At 49.2% G+C, this 23,615-nt stretch overlaps 1 long non-coding RNA gene across 1 annotated transcript; it reads right to left on the reverse strand.

Moving 5' to 3' along the window:
• Positions 1-674: 674 nt before the first annotated feature.
• LOC121032919 (uncharacterized) lies at positions 675-23,350 on the reverse strand. Its single transcript, XR_005791597.1, has 3 exons — positions 22,677-23,350; positions 7,384-7,391; positions 675-796 (listed from the first exon to the last, which is right to left on the reverse strand). It is a non-coding gene; the product is annotated as an uncharacterized LOC121032919 (long non-coding RNA).
• Positions 23,351-23,615: the final 265 nt, after the last annotated feature.

Here is a 23,615-nt window from a genome sequence, read left to right on the forward strand (position 1 = left end):
AGCAAGCAAATGAACGTTCCCAGATTTGGGGAGCTCTCAATGGACAAGTCCATATTAGGCACCTCTGAGAAGCATTTCTAGAAACACATACCCTACCACAGGGCCCACACTACCTGTTGGAGTTGGGGGGTAACAGGGTCGGAAGGAGGCATTTGGAGATTTAAGGAAAAGGTCTTACACAGGAATAATAGGCACCTTTTTTTTTTTTTGCCTCCTTGCACTGTTTTTGTTCGTTTATTTGTTTTATAATATACTGAGTTGGTTCAAAGGGCTTAGAGTTCAGAGTTGGGGAGATATATATTTATGAATAACAAATCTAAGAGTTCCTGGCAAGTGAGTATGCTCACAGGCACGTGCATCTTAAAGACACCACAGGCAGCAGGAGTTAAGGAGGGAGACCTGTTTCTCAGCCCTGGAGCAAAAAGACTTTGGGCTTATAACAGGAAATTTGGGTTTCCAGCTTGGCTCTGTGTGACCTTGGAGAAGTCCATTCCACCTTTCTTCATCCTCATGGAGGAGTCAGCAAAAGAAGCCTCAAATCTTTGCACCGAAGCTCTTTGTCAACAGGAATGCCTTATAAGCCCCTTGGCTAGGACTGTTTCTGTGCAGGCTAGTGACCTGCAGGGGAGGGACAGAGGCCAAGGAGACATAGCCAGAGGGATGGGGCGGGCAAAAGAACCCACAGAAGAGGTCTGAGAAATCAAATAAGAGCAGGCAGGGTCGTCTGCCTCTCGGAAGGGGACTCCTAACTGCCCTGGGCTCCCGTTGGCCAAATGGGGCCAAGATGATCCTGTGTCTTGGTCCCTCTCCCACCCCACCTGCCCCCCTCCCTTGGGCTTTCCTCAGCCTTTACTCAGGAGGCTCAATGAATTCTGTGTCCCTGTCATGGATCTAAGTACTACAATGAAAAGTCAAGTTTAATTCATCCTAAACCATCATCCAGCCTGGCAGGATCCACATTTATTGAAATCTGGACCCAGAAGCCTGCTCAAACTTACGCTTGCTGATGAGTTCAGCGATCACGCTGCGCTCGTTGTCCAAGGTGAGTGACTATAAAGTATCTTTGCTCATCAGCACCAAGCCCTGGGAGGAGGGAGAAGAGGGGTATGTGGATGACCAGAAAGTATGGAGGACCTGGGCTGGAGAGAAATCCTTAGGACACACAAGGTGGTTGTACTAAAATCCCATCAGCCTGGCATCCGTCTTCCTTTTCCATTTTTTGTTTTAATTGGAAAACCTGATTTTGAATTTGTACTTTGAGTCCTGGACGAGCTGCCAAGCAATAGATCTGGCCACTGTAGGCTGCTGCTTCCTAATCTCTATAATGGGTCTAAAGTACGGCTGCCATGTTATGGGGAGAGAGAAACAAATCACGTAAGGAAAGCACTATGTGAACTCTGAGCATTGTTAGTTCATTTCTTCAGATGGCTTCTGCAGGACCACTGAACAATTGAGCAAGCACACTGCTCAATATCTTCACAGAGGTCGTCCTTCCATGCTCCGAGGGCCTCTGCACTTCGGGAACATCCATCTAGGTGTCTGTCACCTGATGGGCGCAGCCAGCTGGGTGGAGGGCAGGTTAGCCCAGAAAACGACTCTCCTGCACTTCAAAAGGAACATGTGACCTCATCACAAATTCTTCTTCATCAGTTATTCTCCTTGGGGTCACCCAAGAACCCCTGCTTGGCAAGGGAGCCTTGTCACCATGACATACTGGACCGTCACACAGCTGCATGGCTCGGGAAATGCGGTCCTTTTCCAGGACCTCAGAGGGGAACCCCACCCCAGAGCCTTCCTTGAGTCAGGTCCTTTTCGATTTGTGTGCACAATGAGCCTGGTTTCCTGCCGCTCCCTGGGAGGCGGGATCACGCAGTGGGTGCTGGGCTGAATCTGGTCACCATCGCTCGCTGTGTGTCCTTAGGTCACTTAGCAGCAACTGCTGCAAGCCTCCCCTCCGCTTTCTCATCTCCGTATGCGGCAGGGAAGCCATAATCCCCTCCTCTCAGGGTTGCGGGGAGGGTTGAATAATTCACACAAGTACTGAACGATGCCTCGCACCCTGGAAGTCTTCAAAATGGATTCGCTAATTACTCAGGGGGAGAAGTTAAAACCATAATGAAAGTCTTGTTTCTCAGAGAGGCAGAGAAGCCCATGGAGGCCTCAGCCGTGACCTTCAGATATGGGCTCAACATGAATGACGGCTTTTCTGGCCTGAGGACCTTCCAGGCCTGAGAAAGGGCAGCCGGACGGGCCCAGCGGCCCGGGTCCCAAGCTTGAGGGCTAAGTTCATGCACAGGAGCCAGGGAAGGCTGGTCACCAATGCAGATAGTGACTACAACCATCCACCTGTCTGCCCCGGGAGCCACCGGGGGCTGTGGCTTGGAACAGTGGGCCTCAAGGAGACCCGCAAGGACCCCCTCGCTCCCTCTGCTCACTTTACGCACATTTAGACATTATACAATGCGTCCCGCAGCACTTCACGCGGAAGTGTGGGGACCTCCCAACCCCCAGCCACGGCCGCCCTGCCCCAGGCATGATTCAGTGTTTGGGCTTATTTATGAGAGACCATGAGTTCATTTCAAAATGTCAAATGATCCTTGGTGACTAATGGCCCCTGCTGTGCTCAATATCTTCCCAGAGGTCGTCCTTCCATGCTCCGAGGGCCTCTGTGCTTCGGGAACATCCATCTAGGTGTCTGTCACAAGAAGCCACTGTGTCATCAAATCACCAAGAAAAGCCGTGCTGGGGAAGTCATCCCAAGGAATGAGGCAGAGGAAAGCTGGCAGATGGGAGCGGATACACCCACCAGCAAAAACAAACGGTGCATCGGACGAGAGGGTCTCCTTGTTTTACCATTTTTACCCATAATTTACCCACTGAACCCTGTTCTGTGGGGCTAGCTCTGATTCTGAGCAGGAGTGAGTCTCTGGCAGGTTCTGTGCCTCTCCCGTTCACTCCCCATTTAAACGGTTTTTTAAAACGTTCATTGTGGGGGCGCCTGGGTGGCTCGGTTGGTTAATCGTCCGACTTCAGCCCTAGGTCATGATCTCACGGTCTGTGAGTTCGAGCCCCGCGTTGGGCTCTGTGCTGACAGCTCAGAGCCTGGAGCCTGTTTCCGATTCTGTGTCTCCCTCTCTCTCTGCCCCTCCCGTGTTCATGCTCTGTCTCTCTCTGTCTCAAAAATAAATAAATGTTTAAAAAAAAAAAAAACAACGTTCATTGTGGAAATTTTCACACACAACCACCGTCTGTACAAGTGCTGCAATGAACCCCACGTAGCCAGTCACTCCGCTTCAACAGTTATGAGCGGTCTTTCTTGTTTCATCCGTCCCCATTCTCCCCCCAGCGCACACACACTTTGTGTGTGCTGGGGTATTTCAAGACAAATCCTCCAATTGCTTCTAGAAACAAAAATAGCCCCAGTTCAGTAATCTAGGACTTCCAAACTTCATCTCCAGTTCAAGCTTCCCCCCTCACCCCACCCCTCCCGCCACCCGCCTCTCCTCCTCCACCCCCCACCCCACCACCCACCTTGGCTGCTGCAGGCTGGGAGCCTGGGCTGGTATCTGCCTCTGGCTCCTTCAGGGGGAGGTAAGCACAGAGGGGATGTTCCCCCCCCCCCGCCCCCCGGCTCTCAAAGGTGGTGGGCAGCTGTGACCCCAGAGTGGCTTCCTCAGGTCTCCCATGCAGGTCCCGCCTACTCAGAAGCACCCCCAGGGCGGGCGGCCGAGGGGTGGAAGCAGACACGTCAGATCGCCTGGGTCGGAGAGCAGTGCCAGTGCGTGTCAGGTAAGCCGAACACGGTGCGGCCCCCCTCCGCTAGGAAGACGTGTTTTCAGTGGAAAGAAAATTTGGGTGCAGGGAAAGGAAGATAATGCACCGCTCTTGTGCACCAGGTCAAAGGCAGAATTTTCACTCCCCCTTGGGGGACCTGGCCTCTCACTTGGGAATGTGGGAATGGTTGTCACTTCCGGCCTTGGAGCTGTGCTGTCCAACCTGATGGCCACCAGCCACATGTGCTGAAGTGCAAACTATGCACTGGGTTTTCAATAATAAAAAATACCCGAGTAATAGTTTTACGATTGAATTCACGTGGGGGTGCCTGGGTGGCTCAGTTGATTGAGCGTCCGACTCTTGATTTCAGCGCAGGGTAGTGGGATCAAGTCCCACGTGGGGCTCCTCACGGAGTGTGGGGCCCGCTTAGGATTTTCTCTCTCCCTCTCAGGTCGTGATCTTGTAGTTTGTGGGGTCAAGCCCCACTGACGCGATGGAGCCTGTTTGGGATTCTCTCTCCTCTCTCTGCTTCTCCCCCCGCCCCGTCCCCCTGCTCATGCTCTCTGTCATAAAATAAATAAATATTTAAAAATAAATAAATAAAATAAAATAAAATACGGGCAGCTGGGTGGCTCAGTTAAGTGTCTGACTTCTGCTCAGATCATGATCTCATGGTTCGTGAGTTAGAGCCCCACACTGGGCTCTGTGCTGACAGAGGGGAGCCTGCTTGGAACTTTCTCTCTCTGTCTCGGTCCTTTTCCCACTCGCTCTCTCTCTCTTTCTCAAAAATAAACATTAAATTAATATTAAAAATTAAAAATTAAATTGATTACAGTTAAACTGATAATATTTTATTTTAATGTGTATCTATTTTGAGAAAGAGAGAACCAGCAGGAGAGGGGCAGAGAGAGACAGGGACAGAAGGTCCAAAGCAGTCCCTGCAGTGACAGCACAGAGCCCGATGTAGGGCTCAAACTCACAAACCATGAGATCATGACCTGAGCTAAAGTTGGATGCCCCCTGATGATATTTTTATATTGCATTAGATCCAATGTATTGTTAAAATTAATTTCATCCATTTCTTTTCATTTCTTCCTAAAAAATTGTTTTAATGTTTGTTTATTTTTGAGAGAGAGACAGAGTACTAATGAGGGAGGGGTAGAGAGAGAGGGAGACACAGAACCCAAAGCAGGCTCCAGGCTCTGAGCTGTCAGCACAGAGCCCGACGCAGGACTCGAACTCATGGAACTGTGAGATCATGACCTGAGCCAAAGTCAGATGTTTAACTGACTGAGCCACCCAGGCGCCCCTATTTTTATTTCTTAATGCGACTACTAGAAAAATTTTTTGTAAATTTTTTTAAGTTTATTTATTTATTTTGAGAGAACGAGTGAGCAGGGGAGGGGCAGAGAGAGAGGGAGAGAGAGGAAATCCCAAGCAGGCTCCATGCTGTCAGCAGGAAGCCTGATGCCAGGCTCAAACCCACAAACTGTGAGATCATGACCTGAGCCCAAGTCGGACACTCAACAGACTGAGCCACCCAGGTGCCCCTCCTAATGTGATATTAAAACGCAATAACTTCAGGGTCTCTAAGGCCACACTGTCCAACAGAAATGTGATGTGAGCCTCAGATGTAACATTTTTCAATTTTACGTTTAAAATTTTCAGGGGCGCCTGGATGACTCAGTCGGTTAAGCCTCAGACTCTTGGTTTTGGCTCAGGTCATGATGTCACAGTTTATGGGCTCAAGCCCCATATCTGGCTCCATGCTGTTGGCTCAGAGCCTGCTTAGGGTTCTCTCTCTCTCCCTCTGCCCCTCCCCACTCTCTCATTCACTCAAAATAAATAACCTTTAAAAATATATATAATATCACGTTACGAAAATTCCACCCCACCACACAAAACATTGGTCCTGGAGCCAAGGAAATTTTGACCTGGATGAGCATCTCGTTGGACCCCTTCGGTTTTACCGACGATGAAACTAAGGCCCAGTGAGAAGTGACCGGTTTGGCCGGGGTCACCCGGTGTCGCTGCAGAGCATGCACGTGATTTCAAACTGCTCCTGTGAAACAAGGACAGGTGCCAAATTCCCCGAATATCCCTCGTGCATTTCTGCCTCAAAACGAAGTATTCCAATGTCTCACAGCTGAATGCCAGCCTGGGGTGAGGGGGGTGAGGGGGGTGAGGGGGGCAGGTCCGCGGGCCCTGTCCCCTGGCGGAAACGGCTGGCTGTGCGCCCTCAGACAGCACGCGGCCCTGAAGAGGTCTGGGTCTGAGGTCAGCAAACTGGCAGACTGAGGCTGAGATCTGGCCCTCAGACCTGTTTTGATTGGCTCGCGGCGTCTTAACAGTTTTTTGAATCATTTGCCAATGTTCCAACATGAGGAAATGTCAGTAAAAAAAAATGGGTTCCAATTCTCCTGGAAACTTAGCTCTGGGGACCGGAGCCTTGTTTCCTGCCTGGCGCTCAGCAGCTGCTGCCCCTTGGATGTGGCTTCGCGCCCCCAGCCCCGCAGCCGTCTCTCTGCCTGTCCCCCCGCGGGGTCCTGCAGTGGCTCACAGCCATAATCAGCTACATGTCCGGCTTTTCTGAGAGCAGAGGTAAGAGGAGAGTGAAATGGTTTCCATCCCTCTTTTGATCAAAAGGCAAAGAAATCAGAGCTACGCCAAGAAGACTGGGTGTCTCTGCGAAAAAACCCTTTTCTCCTCGGCTGCTCCCCCCACGCATCTCCCTCCTCACCAGGGGCACTTGGGTTTGCCATCTGATCTATTTGTTTCTGCTGCACCCCATGACAAAAGGGAAGGTGGCCATTCTAGCCATTTCCCATGAGGAGACTGAGGCCCTGAGAGGTGACCATCCTCCAGATACAAAGAGTTGGCTCTGGAGTGGGGGCCCCGAGGCCCAGGGTGTCTGAGGTCTGGGGCTCTCCAGCTCTAATGCTACAGGGCCAGGTCACCATTTGTTGGCCATTTGTTGGTTCTTCTGCCCCAAGGACAGATAATGTACCGCAGGTGGGACCAAAATTCGATACTCAGCCTCCCCCCGGCTTTCCTCAAGAGCCACATCCAGGCAGAGGAAGGAGAAAGACACAAATTAAGCCGGACTGAGGGCAGTCACCCCTGGTGAGATGTTCGGCTTGGCATTTCTGCCACCTTCTCGACTCTCAGGCCGTCCTCTGTTCCTGAGGACATCCCACCCTCAGGGCCCTGGAGTGCAGTCCTGTCTCCAGGAGGTGGGGCCGGCCACACCCAGACGCCTGCCACTTTCAGAACAGGCGAAGCAGGGTCCCAGACGAGGCTTGCCCTTGTGGGGTCAGCAGCCTGACTGGAACGGGGCGGCCCCCGGAGCCTGGGATCCTCTCGGCTCCCCCACAGTTGTTGTGACAAGGGCACGGCAGGTTCGTGCCCCCAGCGGCTGGCACAAGCCCATTCACATCGAGCCCTCAAAACTGATGAAACAACATGGAGACACATGTTTGCCCCATTGCCTGGACTGGAGAGTGATGCTTGCCGGGTAAAAGGGCAAAGGATGTGAGCCCTTCATCTCTCTAGGAGACGAGTGGGGACAAAGCTCTGCAGTGGAGGGAGGTGGCCTGCACTTCGACCAACCAGGTGAGCTGTACATGCAGAATCTTCATTTCCTTGCTGGGTTCACAGTCACAACATTCACACTTCCATTTGCTCATTTGTTTTTCCCCTCGGTTTGTTTACGGAAAAGGTACCATGCACGAATACGGAAAGATCGCTGGGTGAAAACCAGGAGCAGAAACAATGCGTTTAGAATGCTACTTTTATGGTGGAATGAGGCTGGAAAGAATCTTATTCAGGCTTGCTTGGATTTCCATCAAGAGAATATGAGGGGCGCCTGGGTGGCTCAGTCGTGAGCATCTCACTTATGGCTCAGGTCACGATCTCACGTTTTGTGAGTCTGAGCCCCACATCAGGCTTCACGCTGATAGTGCTGAGCCTGCTTGGGAGTCTCTCTCTCTCTGCCCCTCCCTGACTCCCAGTCTCTCTCTCAAAAATAAATATTAAAAAAATTAAAGGAAATATAGAAGAACACACAAGAATCTAACAAAAGTGGTTGCTGGGGGACAAGGGAGAAGAATACATCTCAGAGTATACATTTAAAAAATAAAGTAAAATTTAAACTAAATAAAAAGACCAGGGGTGCCTGGGTGGCTCAGTCTGTTAAGCATCCGACTTCAGCTCGGGTCATGATCTCATAGTTCGTGGGTTCGAGCCCCACGTCAGGCTCTGAGCAGACAGCTCGGAAGCTGGAGCCTGCTTCGGATTCTGTGTCTCCCTCTCTCTCTGCCCCTCCCTGGCTTGTGCACACTCTCTCTCTGTGTCTCTCAAAAATGAATAAATAAACAGGTTTTTAAAAATACCACAGATAGGGGCGCCTGGGTGACTCAGTCGGTTGAGCGTCTGACTTTGGCTCAGGTCATGATCTTGTGGTCTGTGAGTTCGAGCCCCACGTTGGGCTCTGTGCTGGCAGCTCAGAACCTGGAGCCTTCTTCAGATTCTGTGTCTCCCTCTCCCTTTCTGCCCCTCTCCCGCTTGTGCTCTGTCTCTCTCTCTCTCTCAAATATAAATCAACATTAAAAAAATTTTTTAAATAAAAATACCACAGATAATTCATAAATAGTTTAAAAAACAGAGGAGGAAAATCCACTATTTACCCAACTTCTGTAAAAGCATAGTCATTTGTGCTTATTCTCTTTCTGTTTTCATCCATCTGCTTTTATATGTTATATGTGCGTACGATCATAGGGCACATAAAATTGTCTCCTAATGAGTTCACTGAACATCATAAGCTCTTCCCAGGCTGCCAGGTGGGATTCATTTTGGTTACACACACATAAAATTCCGTCAGTTTTCTTCTTTCTAAAGACCCTCGGTCTTTCTTTCTTTATCTCCACAGCTAACCCGGTTGATTAGCTAACGCTCATCGCTCAGCAGATTCATGGCCGCAACCGAGTTTGACAGAAGAACAAAACAGAGACTGTGTCCTCCCGGGACACAAGCAGAAAAATAGAGCCGGAACCCACGCCTTTCCCCAAGACAACTGCGACTGTTCGTCCGCCTAACAGAGCTGGAGTTCCCACCAAGGGTTTTTAACACCCCTTAGAGCTAAGAGTTTAACATCTGTTTACTTTCTAGTTAGAAATTGTTACGGACTCCCGGGAAGTGGCAAAAAAGACAGAGAGGTCCCAAGTACCCTCCACGCGTTTCCCCCCAGTGGTTACATCTTACGTAAGTATAGTGGCCGAGGAATCGACGCAGATACAATGTGTGGGTAGAGCTGTACCCATGTGTACACATTCCCAGAACCACCACCCGGGGCCAAGATGTAGAACCAGTCCAGCTCCAGAGAGGTTTACCCTCCTACTGCCTCTTCCACTCGCCCATCCCTAATCCCTGGCAACCAGGAACCTCTTTCTCCATCTCTCTACTTTTGTCATTTCAAGAGCGTTGTACAAGTGAAATCATACAACATGTGACAGTTTGAGATTGGCTTTTGGGGGGCTACTCCAAATCAACGGTTATGAATATCCGTGCACAGGTTTTTGTGTGGATGCGAGCTTCCATTTCTCTGGGGTAAATGCGCCATTGCCAGGTCATGTGTCTGCTGAGTTTTTTAAGAGACTGCCAAGCCATTTTCAGAGTGTCGCTACCATTTTCCATCCGGTCAACAATGTAGGGGGGATCCGGTTTCCCCGGCACCATTGCCCCTCGAAGAGTTGGCTAATGATTCTCCTGCCTTCCATATGCAGACGGACCAGTCTAGAGCCCACACCCACCCACCCCCCCTCCAACCGCCTCCTACCCAGGGCTCTTAGTCTCTCCCTGCCCTTATCACCACAGGGCCCAGGACCAGACACCTCCTCCCCAGAGCTCTCTGAAATTGTTCCAAATCAGCAATCCCAAACCTGCTTAGCCTGCTCGTCCATAGTACAGGCTTTTGCCCTCCCTTGCCTCCTGCCCCCTCTGCCTCCTGACCTGCGGGCCCTGCAGGACGTGGTGAGCCCCCTCTTGGGGACCCTGAGTAACAAACTATCTTTCCAATGGCAATCGTCTCCTGATCGGTTGGCCTCATCACATCTGAATAATAATAAAACCCACATTTTAAACAGGAGGACAATGTAAACTTGTAGCTGCTGGTGGCCGCCCCTCATTCCTCCCTGGGACCGAGACCCACCGGAAGAAACACAAATGAGAAGCACAAACACTGTGTCCTCACGGAATCCTTTCCGGCCCCAGATGCACCGGTACCTGAAAAGCACCCCAGACTTGCCACTCACATGGGCCGTCACCTTTTTGTTGCTGTTGGGTTAAACTCTTCTGAGTTGGACTGTCCCCTCCTGGCCCCTGGACGGGGGCACAGACCGGCCATGGTGCCCCCTCCCAGGCGCTGCCCCTGCTGAGACACAGATTCCCGGGAGAGCTGCACACACAGTCCCGACCTGGCCGCAAGCAGGCAGAGAAAGGTGCTGGCAGGTGTTGGGCCCAGGGTCCAGGTGGGAGCGAGGAGAGCAACGATTAGGCTGGACATCCGCTTGGACCTTCCCCGCTCGTATCCACAGATTCGCTAAAGTGTTCACTTCAGAGGAAAAATAAGACATTTGACCCTTTAGCAACACGGGCTAGAACTGGGCAGTTCCCCTTACAGGTTTGGGTTTTTTTATAAAGTACAGTGCTGTGAATGTATTTTTCTTTTACGATTTTCTTTTTTTTTTTTTTTAATGTTTATTTGTTTTTTGAGAGAGAGAGAGCACAAGCAGGGGAGGGGCAGACAGAGAGGGAGACACAGAATCCAAAGCAAGCTCCAGGCTCTGAGCTGTCAGCACAGAGCTGACACGGGCCTCAAACTCATGAGCCACAAGATCATGACCTGAGCCAAAGTCGGACCCTTACCCCACTGAGCCACTCAGACACCCCTTCTCTTAGGATTTGCCTAATACCTTTTTCTTTTCTCTAGTTTCCTTTGTTGTAAGAATACAGTATATAACACATACAACATACAAAATACATGCTAATTGACAGTTTATGTTTTCACTTATGGCTTCCAGTCAACAGCAGCCTATTAGTAGTACAGTTTTGAGCGAATCAAGGTCATAGTTGGATTTTCATCTGTTCAGGGTTGGGAAGGGAGGTCAGTGCCCCTAACCCCCTCCCCGCCAGCCTCACCACATTGTTCAAGGATCACCTGTAGGAGCTGGCTCTTACACAGAGCCCTCTCAGCAAGCCAGGCACTGTGCTGAGTTATTCATATACACGAATTCACTTAATCCTTATACAGCCAGCCGCGTGAGGGTCGTGATTATTCCCATTCTGCAGATGAGGAACTGAGGCTCAGAAGAACGAAGGCCAGGCTCGTGAGTGGAAGAGCTAGGGTCAGACCTGAGCAGCCAGGCTTGCGAGTTCTTGCTGGTGACCACCTCTGAGCCCTGGGCCTCCTTCTCCCGGGCTCCCTCCAAAGGAAACCCTCCTGCGTCTGACCAAAAGCCGCATTCTGTTTCTTCAGCCCCTTCTCTCCGAGGCTTAATCGTCTGCGGCGTATCTTCCCCCTGCGGTGGGGTTACGTCCTGATAAACCTGAAAATCTTGTTAAGGCTGAAAAGGCATTTACCACACCTCACGGGCGGAACACGATAGTTTGGCCAACCCTCGGGTCAATGAGCTCGGAACACGTGTCGGAGCCTTCAGTCAGGTAAAATGGTCTCACACAGAACCTGTTTTATAAGAAAGCATTGGTTATCTCAGGTAATGAAAGCGAAGAAAAGGATGGGGTGTGGGTACAGACGGTTGTCGGTGTGTCCGTGGTTGACCCTCCGTGACCCCTGGCTGACTGGGAGCTGCAGCCACTGTGGGCCCAGCATCGTGGGGGAGGGTCGGGCTGCCAGGGAGCCTGAGAGGAGCCCCCAACCATTAGAGCAGCTGCACCAGCCAGGAAACTTGTGCCTTGGAGCTGGCAAGCAAAGTGAGGGCTGTAACAATAGCCTAGAAAGCTCCTGCACCCTGGCTGATGGGGGTACATGATTCTCAGGAGCAGCGTGCCCCACAGCGACTTGCCGACCCAGAAGGGCAGTGTGAGGGCTCCGTGAGCGCCCACAGCCATGCCTGGGGCAGCCTCCAGAAGGGCAGTGTGAGGGCTCCGTGAGCGCCCACAGCCATGCCTGGGGCAGCAGAGGCAGGAGCGTGAGTTCTCACTGTAACGGCAGCTCTTAAAGAGGGCAGACACCCTCAATCCGCCCTCTGCAGGCCCAGGGGGAAGGTCCTGCTCCCCACCCCCAGCCCCAGGCTCTGGGAAGTGCCTGATGAGCTCCTTCCTCAGAGGCCCTCCCTGGAGTGGAACTAGGCCTCCTAGCCTGGAAGGAAGTGACTGGGGACCAGCCCTTGCCTCAACAGGGAGAAGAAGTTTCTAAATTCTGAAAGGGGCAGATGTGAGACCCAGCCTTGTGCTATGTCCTCTTCCCTCTGGTGATGGAATTTCTCACACTGTTGGCAGTTCTGGGACTGCTGTGGTTTCAGATCCCCCTTTACCAGCCCCTTCAAGTCTGCCTTTGCCCAACACCGCCTCCACCACATGGTGCACACACCACAAACGCCCGCCTGTCGCGGGCCACCAGTCGGGACAGTCACTCCACGAGTGTCCCTTCCAGCTTCGTGTCTAGTGGTCAAGCTGCCCCTTGCCCACGCCGCCAGGAGGCTTTCCGTCAACAGGGTGAGAAACCCCTTCCAGGGCTGACCTCCGAGGAACTTTGCCAAGGCGGTGGCACTGCGCGCCCTTACCACCAGGGGGCGCTTTAAGTGAAAAATTCCCGGGCAGCTCCTTAGAGCCCGCAGGCTCTCCAGCAATTTTTCTAATGCTCACTTCCCACCGCAGAGTATACAACCCGCACCGCCACCCCCCCCCCCCCCCCAAAAAAAAAAAAAACATTTTCCTGGTCTCACCCTTACACTTTGCCACTTATTCACCATGAAGTTGCCTTCTATTTCAGTAGAATAATTTATGGCTCACATGATGGGGGGAGGGGTGGCGGGATCTTTCCTCTGGAGCCACAGGTCAGTTAACTCTCTTCACATGGGGTGTTTAGGGCACTTTCCTTCAAAACTGTTGGCTTTTCAGGAAACTGAGTCACAGAGAGACTTAAGATGTCTGTGCCTCACTACCTACCCCCCCCATCTGCACGAAAGTGATCAGATTCCTTTATAAAGTCTTCATGAGGATTAAGTCAGTGATTATAGGTAATGTGCTTACAACAGTGCCTGGCTTACAGTAAGTGCTTACTAAATGTAAGTCTTCCTGGGCGTCGTCGTTATTTTCATGCCTCCTGGGCCTGGCTGTAGAATTTCCTCTTTGGCTTCAAGCTCCCCATGTTCAGGGGGGCTCCCGCAGCCTTTCAGCCACAGGGGCTCTTTGGAGAGCCGATGCTGGGTGGGGGGGTAACAACTTTCCTTCTGATGTTCTGAAACCCAAGCCACTAGCATGGGGCGGGGAAGCTTCTGACCCAACGCTCCTGAGGAGCGCCCCCTGGGCCCCAGGAAGGGAAGGGGCCCAGGACACCCGCAGGCCTCCAAGTTGGACGGTCCCAGGGAGGGGGGGTCTCTGTCCTGAGCAGAGCTTACACCACCACCACCTTCCAGATCCTTGGCAACTAAGGGCCTGGCTTAGTTCATCTGCAGGACCCAGGGTCTTGTAGACTAAATACGACCGCTGTCACACAGGTAATCTCCCAAGGAGCCCTTTGCAGCATCAAATTCAACATCCTTAACATGCAAAAATTCGGGTATCAAGAGCATCAGAGTCGGTCTGGTTCCCAGGCCTCAGGGGTCAACGGGTGGGCTTGGCCCGCTTCACTCCGCACAGGCCTCTGGCATCCGACTCAAGGCTGGGACTCGGTGCGTGTCATCTTTGCAGGACCAAGTCTAACTTGGGAACTGCCGGGGAAGGAGGAGAGGGAGGAGCCTCAAAGGACCGCCGCTCCGGCTGGCTTCGCCGGGCAATGGCGACACCTAGTGGTCGTCTCAGGAAGCGGAAAGCCCAGAGAGGCGCCTCCAGGCCTCTCTACCTATTCCCGGGTGGGCCCTTCCCTCCTTCCATCCACTCCCCGCCACTGCCTGCCCTGGGACTGCGTTCCTCTGTCCCCTGCCAGCTCGCCCCAGGCCGCTGGTCCCCGTTCCTCCGCCCCTCCTGGGGACAAGCCGGCTCGGTGCCAGGGTCCCACCGGCCACGCTTCTGACGCCGGTCTCCCCCGCCATCCCCCCAGGATACCTGTCCCCTGACTACCTGTTGGTCTCCCAGTAAACACCGATCTACCCAACCCCTTCGCCTGGCTCCTGCTGACAGATCTGTGGGAATTCAAAGCCGGTGCTGAAAAAGACCCTCCCTCCTCCCCCCCCCCACCCTCCCACCCCCCTCCAGGAGACCCAGGGGTCCTCTGCTTCATGCTGTCACCTGGCAAAGGTTTTGCCCTGTACCTGAAATCTGGCAGCCGGAGCCCCAAAGTTTGGAGCAACAGTCCCCCTGGGGCCAGCTTAGGGGCTCCCAGGACACGTCCCAGATGGCAGGGGCTGCACCGGTGAGGGGAGGAGGTCACCAGTGCAGGAAGGAGGACGTCAAAGCAGCCCTCCTCCAGTGGGTACAGTGACACACTGGACATCAAAAAGGTAAAGGGTCATCCCCCAAACATACTGGCTTTCCCTTCCTGCGCACCAGGCACATTTTTAAGTACAGTTACACTCATTCTCATTTTTGCCCCATGTCAAACCTCAGACGTTAAGTATGCCTATCAGTGTTGTACAGGTAAAGAAACTGAAACTGAAAGAAGTTACAGACGTTGCTGAAGGTGTAAGATCTGACAGTCACCAAGACCCTCCACTAGGACAGACAGGCTCCAGCTCCTGGCAGCTGATTTATGTAAACCGTGCAAAGATTACCGCAGAGACGCTTCACCCTGGGTACATTTTGCACATTCCTCCCCCTCCTGCCTGAGCACCCCTTTTTGCTGGTCCTCGGTGAGCCAGACAATGGCACCTCCAGGACCCCAGCAAGCAATCAGCAAAGTCCTGCCGCTCTAACTTGTCCCGGGTGGTTTCGCAGCCTCGCTGCCATCCCGTCCCATATGCCCCTCAGCCTTTGCCTTTCCCGATTGAGGCTCCCATTCTCGGTGGGTTCCCTTAGGGACACCGTGGCCCGTGCTGCCAGCCTCTCACCCCGTACAGAGCCTGGCTCAGCAGGCACATGTGACACGTTTGAAGGATGGACAGATGAACATTGTATTAATTTCCTACAGCTGCCATATAAAGCACCATGAACCAGGTGGCTCAAAGCAGCGGAAGCTTACTCTTTCACAGTTCTGTCACAGAAGTCCAAACTCCGGATGCTCCCTCTGGAACCTGTAGGGGAGAACCCTTCCTTGCCTCTGGCGATGCTCTGCGTTCCTGGGCTTGTAGATGCGTCTCTTGGGTGCCTCCGTCCTCACGTGGCCCTCTCCTCGTGTGTCAGCCTGTCTCTCCTCTTCCATGGACGCTGGCCCAATTGGATCAGGGCCCCACCCAATGACCTCGTCTTAACCAGGTCACATCTGCAAGGACCCTATTTGCAAAGAGGGTCACAATCACAGGTCCCAGGAGTTAGGACTTCAGCATATCTTTTGGGGAGGGACACAATTCAGCCCATAACCAGTGCTTGTGGTCTGACTCAGTTAAAACCGAAGTTCCCAGGGCTTGGTTTGTCACAGCCAGCAAAGGGCTGGCAGTGTTTATGAGGTGATGCCGCCTTCCAAAGATGTACTTGGTTCAGCCGGGACTCCTGTTCATTAGTTCATCAGTGATGCTTTGGTGGTCTCAGGAATGCTTGCGTTTACTTCAGGCTTAAGTTCCTGTGTTTCTCATTCGCTCTCTTCATGTTAGGTGTTGACACGGAATATTACCTTGGAATATAGCCTCTCCCTCCCAGGCAGTGGCAAAAAAACATTCTAATGTCAAAACAAGTCAAGCTGATCTGGCATCCTCACGGAAGTCGAACTCCTCTGCCTTTTCGTAGGCCAGACCGGCCTCTGCGTTCCTCCCGGCTCCTCGCCCTCGGGGCTCCCTGCACACTGCTCCTGGCCCTTCCAGGAAATGCCCACAGGCTTCAACATCCATGCCTTGCTGTGCCATTCTTGGAATCACCCTTCCTGTGTCCCGCTGAGATTCTCCCCAGAGTTCAAGGCCAAGTTCAAAGTCCATCACCCTCAGGAAGTTTTCCCTGATCCTCCAGCTTCCTTCACAGAAGGCTGGTGACCCTGGTGGCCCTTCAGTTAAGGCCCTGCCTGCCTGCTGCCTTGGCCTGAAGCAAATTTGTGTCTTTGCCCTGTTTTCTCCACTCCTGCTCAGCAGGAGACAAGTAATGGAGAGAAGTCTAGAGGCCATTTCCTATGAGAAATAGATGAGGTTGCTGGAGACGTTTCCTTGGGAAAGAGAAGACATCGAGAAAGTCATGTGGCCCAGCACCCTTTAACTGCTAAGACTATCAGACTATGAGCTCCTTGTGGAAACTCTACCTGGGCTTCTTTGGAGGTACTTTACACACACACACACACACACACACACACACACACACACACACACACAAAATGCCTGTGCCCAGCACAGAATAGTGATCAAGTATAACTTCTTATCCAAGGTAAGAAGTCTCTCTTTTGCACCCCTTTCAGGTGACATGAAGAGCAGAATTGTAAGGTGGACCCCAACATTTCCTGCACTCCAGGTGTACCTTCTCTGAATAATCCCTGAGACTGTGAAGATGCTGGTTTTGATTAGGTTATGTTCTATGTCACAGAAACCAGCGAAAATGTGCTAGACTCCCTCCTGAACCACGGAAAATCTGAGCTAACAAATGGGTGTTATTTTCATCTGCTCTGTATGTGATAATTTGTTACACAGCAATGGAAAACTAATACCAGTCGTCGATTCTCTGGGCACCTGCCATGACAGGGTGTTCCCTCAAATCCGCTGTAGGTAGCTCTAATGGCAGGACACGCCTGCTCCTACGCCCAGAGAAAGAAAACAATGAGGGGAGATGTACCCTGGAGGCATTAAAGAATACTTGAAAGCCAGAAGAACGTTCCTGGTATGGACGCAAGGACACAGATAGATTAATCAGATCGATGGAATGTAATAATGGGCCCAGAACTGAACACACACACGTGTGGACGTTTTGTGCATGATAAAGGAGGCACACCAAGAAATAAATCAGTGACTAAATGGCTTATTTAATAAACGGTGTTGAATCAGGTAGGTATCCCTTTGGAAAAAAAATGAAAGATCTCGAAACCTCACATCATATATAAATTACAACTGAATTAAATGACGAAGATAAGTAGATAACCATACAGCCTGTAAAGTACTACAGTATCACAAAACAGTAGAAAAATATTTATGTAAACTTTGAATTGGGAAGGCTTCCCTAAGCAAGCTATAGAGAAGCTGTAATGGAAACTTCTGAGAGATTTGACTCCATCAACTCAAAGTTTCAAGTAAACATTGGGAGCAATAACAAAAGTGAAAGCAGCAAGGGTCAGGCTGGGAGAAAGCGTTTAAAGATATACAAGAGGCAAAGGATAAATATCCAGATACAGAGTAGATAAAAGCTTCTACTGATACATTTTAAAATGACAACTAGATTAGGCACACGCAACTCACCAAAAAGTAAGTGGACCATAAATATACGAAAGCTTTTTATCTTATTAGTAATCAGGGAAATGCAAAGTAAATCACAACATCACTCTTCTCTTTTTCTTTTATATTTTATTTATTTTGAGAGAGAGAGACAAGCAGGGAAGGGGCAGAGAGAGGCGGAGAGAGAGAATCCCAAGCAGGCTCTGCGCTGCCAGCTCAGAGCCTCATGTGGGGCTCAAACTCACAGACTGTGAGATCGCGACCTGAGCCGAAACCATGAGTTGGACGCTTAACCGACTGAGCCACCCAGGTGCCCCAAGAGATCACTCTTAATCCAGTGTTATTGGCACAATTTCTAAGTTGATAAAGTCCATTGTGGGCAAGGATGAGGAATACAGACACTCAAATATTTGTTAAGACTTGCAAATGATAAGGCCTTCTGGGGGACAATTCAGAATTTTAAGTGGGCAGGCACTTCAATCCAAGAATTTTACTTCTTTAAAAAAAATTTTTTTTTAGTGTTTATTTTTGAGAGAGAGAGACAGAGCATGCGTGGGGAGGGGCACAGAGAGAGGGAGACACAGAATCCGAAGCAGGCTCCAGGCTCTGAGCTGTCAGCACAGAGCCTGATGCGGGGCTCAAACTCATGAACCAGGACCTGACCTGACCTGAGCTGAAGCTGGACGCTTAACCGACTGGGCCACTCAGGCGCCCCAACAACAATTTTACTTCTAAATATCTATCCTAGAGAAATATCCATGGTGAAAGATAATTAGGGTAGCAGTTTCATACTATTTAGAAACAAGACAGGTATCTATACTAGAAACAGGGTTTATTTACTTTTTAAAATATAATTTATTGTCAAATTGCCTTCCATACAACACCCAGTGCTCATCCCAACAAGTGCCCTCCTCAATGTCCATCACCCACTTTCCCCTCTCCCCACCCCCATCAACCCTCAGTTTGTTCTCTGTATTTAAGAGTCTCTTATGGTTTGCCTCCCTCCCTCTCTGTTTGTAACTTTTTTCTCCTTCTCTTCCCCCATTGTCTTCTGTTAAGTTTCTCAGGATCCACCTATGAATGGAAACATATGGTATCTGTCTTTCTCTGACTGACTTATTTCACTTATCGTAATAACCTCCAGTTCCATCCACGTTGCTGCAAATGTCGGGATTTTATTCTTCTCCATTGCCAAGTAGTATTCTATTGTATATATACACCGCATCTTCCATTATCCATTTATCAGTTGATGGACATTTAGGATCTTTCCATAATTTGGCTATTGTTGAAAGTGCTGCTATAAACATTGGGGTACAAGTGCCCCTGTGCATCAGCACTCCTGTATCCCTTGGGTCAATTCCTAGCAGTGCCATTGCTGGGTCATAAGGTAGATCTATTTTTTTTTTTTCAACGTTTATTTATTTTTGGGACAGAGAGAGACAGAGCATGAACAGGGGAGGGGCAGAGAGAGAGGGAGACACAGAATCGGAAACAGGCTCCAGGCTCCGAGCCATCAGCCCAGAGCCCGACGCGGGGCTCGAACTCACGGACCGCGAGATCGTGACCTGGCTGAAGTCGGACGCTTAACCGACTGCGCCACCCAGGCGCCCCGGTAGATCTATTTTTAATTTTTTGAGGAAACTCCACACTGTTTTCCAGAGTGGCTGCACCAGTTTGCATTCCCACCAACAGTGCAAGAGGGCTCCCGTTTCTCCACATCCTCGCCAGCATCTATAGTCTCCTGATTTGTTCATTTTAGCCACTCTGACCGGTGTGAGGTGGTATCTCAGTGTGGCTTTGATTTGTATTTCCCTGATGATGAGTGACATTGGGCATCGTTTCATGTGTCTGTTGGCCATCTGGATGTCTTCTTTGGGAAAGTGTCTGTTCATGTGTTCTGCCCATTACTTCACTGGATTGTTTTTCGGGTTAGAACAGGGTTTAGACAGACTGCAGTATATGGAATATACTGTAAAATACCGCAGTGTTTACATGTAAAATCTTCAGCGGGTCTATATGAATGAGCATGAGAAGATCTCCTGCACATGTCATTAGGTGAGAAAAGGAAGTTGCAGAAAAATACGGACATGTCATATTTTATCAGTTGATTCTGAGACACACATCTTAACACATTTCAACACATTCACCTTACAATGAATGGTTTGTTTTAAGTGCTATTGGCCCAGTACCAGCCGAGATGTAGCTATGTTGCCCGAGCATACATAAACCCTGAAAATTTCAGCTAACAAAACCATTTAAGGGGGCACCCATGTGGCTCTTAAGCATCCGACTCTTGATTTGGGCTCAGGTCATGATCTCACGGTTTGTGAGATCAGGCCCCGTGTCGGGCTCTGTGCTGATGGCATGGAGCCTACTTGGGATTCTTTCTCTGTCCCTCCCCTGCTCACTTGCACATGTGCTCTCTCTGTCTCTCTTCAAATAAAAAAAAATAAACACTTATGGACTATTTGATGGAAGAACATGACCCCTACCACCTAACAACTTTCTGTTAACTCCTGGGTAGACCAAGAAAGTGCTAGTATCAACAACTGGGGAAGGGATTAGCAACCTGGAAGAAACTCCCTGAGACAGTAGCAAAGTAGTCTTTCAAAAAATGCTGCATCACAAGGTTCTTGATGATGCACCGGAGGATACAGTGTATAAACCGGTCATGGGCAGTTTGGGGTCAGAAGAGATTCAGAAATCAGATTCTGAACATTCAGAAATTTAGCAAACACCTGAACCAACTTATTTATGTTCCTGTTTAATGTATGGACATGAGATATAATACAAACAAAATTTTCTTATGTGTAAATCAGTCTAAACTTCCAATAAATATAAAATAAAAATTTTAAGTGAAGGGGCTCCTGGGTGGCTCAGTTGATTGAGCGTCTGACTCTTGATTTCAGCTCAGGTCACGATATCACGGTTTGTGAGTTCAAGCCCCTCATGGGGCTCTATGCTTACAGCACAGAGTCTACTTGGGATTCTCTCAATCTCTCTCTCTCTCTCCCTCTCTCTCTCTGCCTCTCCCTTGCCCACTCTCTCTCTCTCAAAAATAAACATTTAAAAAAATAAGTGAAAAGCAAGCACTGTGTCAGTTTACCTACAGTATATTCTCTTCTTGGTAGTATGTGTGTATATTATTACTGATGACATCTTATAGCTAATAAAATGTTGTATTATAATTTCGTTGGTGTGAGCAGAAAATAAACTGTGTATAAATATACATTGAAAAAACATTGGAGGGGCGCCTGGGTGGCGCAGTCGGTTAAGCGTCCGACTTCAGCCGGGTCACAATCTCGCGGTCCGTGAGTTCGAGCCCCGCATCAGGCTCTGGGCTGATGGCTCGGAGCCTGGAGCCTGTTTCCAATTCTGTGTCTCCCTCTCTCTCTGCCCCTCCCCCGTTCATGCTCTGTCTTTCTCTGTCCCAAAAATAAATAAACGTTGAAAAAAAAAATTAAAAAAAAAAAGAAAAAACATTGGAAAGATCGAAGGATATAAAACATCTGTGGAGAGTTAGTTAGCTTTAGGGAAATGAAGTAGGAGGTAAGCAGCAAAGAAGTTTCTAGGGGAGCCTGGGTGGCTCAGTGGGTGAAGCATCTGATTTGGTCTCAGGTCATGATCTCATGGTTCATGAGTTTGAGCCCCACATCAGGCTCTGTGCTGACAGCTTAAAGTCTGGAGCCTGCTTCAGATTCTGTGTCTCCCTCTCTCTGGCCCTCTCATGCTGTCTCTCTCTCTCTCTCTCTCTCTCTCTCTCTCTCTCTCTCTCTCTCTCAAAATTAAATAAAACATTTTTTTAAACAAGTTTCTAATACTGTACTCTATGTGCATTAGGATCTTCTACAAGAATGCATTAGCCCTGCAAGATTTAAAATATACTTACCTATTCAGAGATTCTAAATATATTATTAAATATTGACATACCATATATTACATCACATGTGTTAAATTATAAAGCCATAGGAATTTAAATAGTATGTTAATAACACAGGAATAGGCAAACCCATGAAACTGAATAGCAAAGCCAGAAATAGTTCCAAGCAGGTGGGAATGTAGAAGTGTGACCCCCGCCCCCACCCCCGTTTATTAGCTGAGGTGCCAAGTACGTGCAACAGGAAGACTTCAGAGAGTGACAAATAAGCCATGATCAAGAACTCCAGTCCCCTCCTCCTCTTGGCCTCTGGCCTCCTGGTAAGCCCCCAGGGATCCTGGGTTACTAGCATCAGCATGGAGTGTGGCTTCTCTGGTTGGATCCTGTGGTCTGGAAGAGGCAGCCCTGCTTGGGTGAAAAGCTGGTTTTGGAGGGGATGTTCTGAGCTTAGCAATGAAGACTGAGTTTCCCGCTCCAGTCACTAACACAGGCGTTGAAATGGAAGCCTTGTCCAGCCCTAGGTAATTTGGTTATTTGTTTTTGGAGAGGTGATTCCTGCTCAGTAGACCTAATTCCCTGTGTTACTTCTCTTAGTGACACATTCTTTCAGTTGACACACAAATTCATCTTTACCCACAAAACAATGTAATAAAATCTTTAAAGTGCTAAAAGAAAATACTGTCGGCGTAGAATTCTTTATCCAGTGGAATTTTCAAAAATGAAGCCAAAACTTTCTCAAACAAAACCTGAGAAAACATACTGCCAGCAGAGCTGTGCTGTAAGAAATAAGGAAATTCTTGAGGCATAAAGAAGATATGCTAAATGGAAACTCAAATCTACACAAAAGGATGAAAGTCACCAGAAATCATTAAGTATAGATTAAAATACTTGCTCTTTTTTAAAAATGTTTATTTATTTTTGAGAGAGACAGAGAGCGAGCAGGGGAGGGGCAGAGAGAGAGGGAGACACAGAATCCAGAGCAGGCTCCAGGCTCCACCCTGTCAGCACAGAGCCCGACGTGAGGCTCGAACTCACGAACCATGAGATCATGACCTGAGCCGAAGCTGGACGCTTTACCTATTGAGCCACCCAGGCACCCCTGCTTTTTAATTTCTTAAAAGATCATTGACTATTTCATTATAAATATTGTAGAAATGACTTAAATTTTTTTTATTTTACTGTGATAACACTAAACACTGAGATCTACCCTCTGAACAAATGTTTTAAGTGGACAATATAGTATTAAGCATCAGATGAGGGACAGTTAAAAGAGGATGTAGAATGCGGGGAGGGAGACTGAACAGTGGGTTCTAAGAACTGTGTGCTTCCCATGGGAACTTTGCAGGGTTCGCCACTCAAGACCCCTCTCGCCTTAGCTCAGGAGAAATGGGAGGCAGCAGCTGCTTGGGTGCACACTCTGTTAGGGGCCCAAAGCCCCAATCCTGGAGCTGGACCCACTCAGTAATGACTTTTTCAAGTTAAACTTTTTATTTTTAAACAATATATAGATCACACGCAGCTGTACGAATTATACAGAGAAACCCCCCATAGAAACTACTGGGGAGGCTATAGAAACTATAGGACAGTAACACAAGGTACAGTCAAGGTACACATTTCCATCACCACAAGGATCCCTCTCTTACATTCACATCCAGTGCTCTCACAGCCCATCCCCTCTTCAGTCCCTGGCAACCACTGTATGTTTTATATATTGCTGAATTCGTTTTGCTAATATTTCATCAAGGATCTCTTTGCATGCATATTCATGAGGGATATTTTTTGCATTGTCTTTGGCTCTGCAGCAGGAGAATACTAGCTTTATAAAGTGAATTAAGAAGTGTTCACTTCTGGAAAAGACTGGGTAGTTGGTATTAAATTTCTTTGTTTGGTAGAATTTCCAGTGAAACCACCTGGGACTAGAGATTTCATTTTGGGGATTTTTTTTTTTAATTTTTAATTTTATTTATTTTTTTAGTGATCTCTATACCCAACACGGGCTCGGGATCACAGCCCCAAGATCAAGAGTCATTTGCTGTTTTGACTGAGCCAGCCAAGTGCCCCTCTTTTGGGGAATTTTATAATTATGAATTTAATTTCCTTCATAGCTATAGAGCCATTCAAATCATTTATTTCATATTGGGTGAGTTGTGATAGTTTGCTTTTCAACAAATTGCTGAAAATTAGATATCGAAATCATGGAAGTTGACAAATTTGTGTTTTCCCTTATTATCCTTTTGATGTTTCCAGAGTCTAGAAGTGATATTTCCCCATCCTGGTAACTTGTATCTTCTCTT

This window comes from Herpailurus yagouaroundi, unplaced genomic scaffold (assembly GCF_014898765.1).
Source record: "Herpailurus yagouaroundi ecotype Mexico unplaced genomic scaffold, PumYag 142, whole genome shotgun sequence".
NCBI lineage: Eukaryota > Metazoa > Chordata > Mammalia > Carnivora > Felidae > Herpailurus > Herpailurus yagouaroundi.